Raw genomic sequence first — 4,786 nt, forward strand, 5'->3', positions numbered from 1 at the left:
TGCCAGCTTTACTATAATCCTGTCCTGGCCCCAGAAAAGGGACCAAGTGACATCTTAGGACTTGAAAGGGCATTAGAGAATGCCCATTGTCAGGAGGCGGTTATTGGGCATCTCCTGTGAGCTGGGCGTGGAGGAGGGCGAAGGACCAGTCTGGTGGGGAGACAAGGTTGTTGCACCCACTTCACTCTCACACATCCAGAATCAGCCAGTTCTGCAGTGGCTCTACCTACCCACCACTCTACCTGAGCGGAGCGGATTGTAATGCCTGGAAAGGAGAAGGGGGCTGGCCCACCTCCCTAGTGACGGTTCCATCAAACACCTGCGGTTGTGGGTATCAGAAACTGCCCTGGAGTGACTGTCATCACCTCACTCTTAACCCCACACTGAAAAATTACAGGAGCGAGTTGGACAGGAAAGTCAAAACACAACCGCACTATGTTCAGTTGGTTTTGGATCGGTGGTGGTTCATGTTGTATGAAACTGAAGTCCTTGGGCACCTATAATAAAGAATTTTTAAAACTGCACTAATCTATTTCATTAAAACACTTGCCTTGGGCAGCAGAGTACTTCGTCCTGTTAGCAGTTGTTTGCATAGAGCCATGTTTGCATTATTGAGTTTCTTTGACATAAGTCAAAAAGGCCTTTCCCGCGTAAATGCACAGGGCCTTTGCTGAGCTGACTTTGTGTTACACCAGCCATCAAGACCTACTACCCAAAGCATGCTGCTGTCCTTGAAAGGCGAGGTGCCAGTGCACCAGAAATCGTTTATCATAATTCAAACCGCATCTGTTAAGATGAAACAGATTTTGATATCTTTTTCCTGTGTTTAATGTCATACACATCTCAATGCCTGTTTGTTTCACTGGCTGATGTGCCTGAGAAAACCAAATATTTTATTTTAAATTATTTATGTATTTATCTTTGGCTGTGTTGGGTCTTCATTGCTGCGCACGGGCTTTTCTCTAGTTGCGGCAAGCGGGGGCTACTCTTCGTTTTGGTGCGCGGGCTTCTCATTGCAGTGGCTCCTCTTGTCGCAGAGCACGGGCTTTAGATGCACGGGCTTCAGTAGCTGTGGTGCCCGGGCTCAGTAGTTGTGGCTCACGGGCTTAGTTGCTCCACGGCATGTGGGATCTTCCCGGACCAGGGCTTGAACCTGTGTCCCCTGCATTGGCAGGCAGATTCTTAACCACTGCGCCACCAGGGAAGTCTCCCAAATATTTTTAAATGCCCTTGGGAGTAAATCACTAAGGAAGACAGCAGAACGTAGCTCCAACTCCTAGATACGTATCTTCTAGTTGGGAAATTGAGCTATCTTCAGCTAGTTCTGGCCTCTCCAGTTCGCCACAGTCCCCCACCTCTTCCTTGTCTTCCTTTACCCATGTGTAACTATATTCCAAGTTCCTATAGCATTTGAGTTATGACCTCTGCTTTAGAAGAAAATACCACATGTGGAATTAGGTTCAAATTTCCACCAACAACTAACGGGCCAATCTCCTATATCCCTATAAACTTAGATATACTTCTAGTCTACTTTTAAAAAAATAACTAGAGACACTAAACAGTAGATTAGTCATGTATTAGTTGATCTCTCTCAAAGCCCCACTAAAAGAAGAGGAAAGGAATAAAGATGTTATAAACCAACAAGGACAACCCACAAGAGAATGGTAGAGGAGACAGCAGTAGGTGACAGGCTTCAGGCTTCGGGAGATGGAAAGAGGATGATGGAGTGTTGATAACTAAAATCAACGCAAAGGAAAAAACCAAGATTCATCCTGTAGATTATCACCTCAAAGACTCAAGGCTTGGAGACACTGGGTAGAGTGGTCGTGAGGTGTGAGGCAAGGTTGAGAAGCAAGGAATTGGTTCAAAGCTGGGAAAGTGGCTGGAGCCCCAGAAACCCTCCCCACCCTGAGCAGCCAGGCAGGAGACGGGGCGGGGGTTACGCTCTGGAGAAGTGGAACTATGAACGTTCAGGCCTTGGAGACGACATGGTGGTGGGCCAGGCTGAGAGGCAGGGCTGAAAACGGGATTAGGGAAATCTCTGCCTGTTCTACAGCCATTGTCTGGTCCCCTTCCCCTTACAACCAGGACCAGAGAGCGTGGGAATGGAGTTGAAAGTTAATCTGATATGTTTGGCCATTTAGAAGACAATACTGATGGATATCGGACAGATATGAAAATGTTGCCCAAAAAATTAAGAATAAATACTTAGAAAATTAAGCAAATGAAAAAAATGAGGCAGTATTAATTCCAAGAAAGACAAAACTCAACAAGGAAATGTAATCCTAATCCACTAGTTGGCTCTTCATTAAACAATGTACAGTGAACAATATCATAAAAATATTGATTATTGAGTTAACCTAAAACTGTAGTAAAACTGTTTGGGGATGATTAGGGAAAGACGTGTGTGGTAGGGATGGGGCAAAGGGCTGAAAAGGCTATATTTCATTTCATCCAAAGCAGGAAGTCATTAGATAATGTATAAAACTGATAAGAAGCCACCAAAATAAAGGCATGACCTAAAAGCATATGTGCGTGATCATTTGTAGACAAATTTTCCAAGGAATGAGGAGAGAAGGATGGACTACGTGACTGAATGTACAAAGATGAACTTGGAGATTCTTAAAAGGAATGGAGGGAGGATGTGGAGGTGGGTTTTGGAAGTGGAAGGTTACCGGTATGTGCTGGGAGGGATGGCCAACCACACTTACCTGAACGGAATCAGGAACTCCAGAGCAGTAAGCTAAAAGGGCCCAACCCTATTGTCACAAAGCATGCTGTCCACGGGAGCCCTCCTCTGTCCCTCTGCCTGTTCATTCTTAGGTACATATACAGTGCACACTTAACCTGCTTTCCAACCACAGCAAATTAGCTATTATTGAGGTTCCATCCACTTGAGATTTTATGAAATCAGAAAGGGTGGCAAAGGCCGCAAGCAAATGGACTAACAGCTATAAGAAATGTCAGCTGACAGCCTGACAAAATAACCCAAAAGCACAGACGGCAGATGTTGGAAATTGAACAGCACAGCAGTCTAGGCCATTGAGCTTAGAGACCTCCATGTCTGCATATCGGCAGTGCTCACAGGGTACTACTACCTAGTGACCATGAAGAAGTTTCAGCTGAGCTTCTACTAAGATGAAATGTCTTTTTGTTTCTTTTAAACTCATTCAATTTGACTACATTTTCCATAAAATGATATTTTAAGAGGCATTTGAGAATATTCTATTCAAAACAATCAAAACCCCAAATGTTTTTGTTTAAAAGGGTGAAATACTTTGGACTATTTAGCCCAAATTTAGCCCTTTTCCTGGAAGTGTTTTCTTCTCTGGAGGAGTCTGCCTTGCAGGGATGAAGAAAACAAGGCAAGGGAGACAACAAAAGGTGACCATAGGAAAATTCTAAGCGGGGGGAGGGGTGGCATTACTTAGTGGAAGCCTTCAAAATTTACCAGGAGTTGAAAGTAGATGCCTCAGATTGTGGGTTTCTGAATGAGATGTTTCTAGCTGTTTCCAACCCCGTAAGGAGATGTGGAGGAGCCTAAGCGCAGGGAAGACTGTTCTAGAAGCTCAGGTACCCCATCCTAAGTTTTGGATCCAATGAGGAGCTGTGGCAATGGAAAGAGAAGGGCAGAATACACAGGATGTGAGATGTGAAGATGTTACTAGGGGCCAGAACTCAAAACACTGCAACTGGTAGGTAGTAATAGTGGGGTGCTTGTTACCACTGCTATTAGCTCATCTCCAGAGATGGGCCAGTGATATTCCTGAGTGGGGCTAGTCTGGTGGGGTTTGCTCTGCTGATAAAACTGGAGTCAGAATCAGGGAGAGCAGATGAGATTCAGAATATTGTCAAGAGAAGCAGATGCTGTTTCTCTTCCTTGCTCCCACCCTTATCCACCCTTGAACTGTCAGCTGTCAGATGGTCTGTCAAGCTTAGCTTCTGATTGGCTCCCCAACTTAGAACCACCCTCTGCATCCCAACACAACTTTCCTTACCACATCTTTTTCAAAATGAAAATGCCAGGGCTTCCCTGGTGTCACAGTGGTTGAGAATCTGCCATCTAATGCAGGGGACACGGGTTCGAGCCCTGGTCTGGGAGGATCCCACATGCCGCGAAGCAACTAGGCCCGTGAGCCACAACTACTGAGCCTACGCGTCTGGAGCCTGTGCTTCGCGACAAGAGAGGCCCCAATAGTAAGAGGCCCATGCACCGTGATGAAGAGTGGCCCCCACTTGCCGCAACTGGAGAAAGCCCTCGCACAGAAACGAAGACCCAACACAGCCAAAAATTAATTAATTAATTAAGAAAAAAGGCTGCAAAAAAAAAAAGGCTGCAATAGTAAGAGGCCCATGCACCACTATGAAGAGTGGCCCCCGCTTGCCACAACTAGAGAAAGCCCTCGCACAGAAACGAAGACCCAACACAGCAAAAATAATAAACTCCTACCCCCAACATCTTTAAGAAAAAAAAAATGAAAATGCCAGTTCACAAATGAGGAACACTACAAGAAATTATTCATCTAAATTTTATGGGATCTCGTGAGAAAAGTCTCCGTTGCAAGACCTCATAGCACACATACCTGTAATTGGAATCTTCAATATTTTGCTGACATCGACCATGAAAATATATATTTCCAAAATGGTACAGTTGTCCAAATTAATCCAGTCTTCAAGAATAATTTTCTGTTTTCTATTCCAAGCATAATATTCTTCTTTCACTTACACTAATTAATGAGGAGGCCTCTGTAGTTGTCTTTGTGGCCAAGTCAGGGTAAATGTGATT

Source organism: Leucopleurus acutus (genome assembly GCF_964270905.1).
Source record: "Leucopleurus acutus genome assembly, chromosome: 13".
NCBI classification, from domain to species: Eukaryota; Metazoa; Chordata; class Mammalia; order Artiodactyla; family Delphinidae; genus Leucopleurus; species Leucopleurus acutus.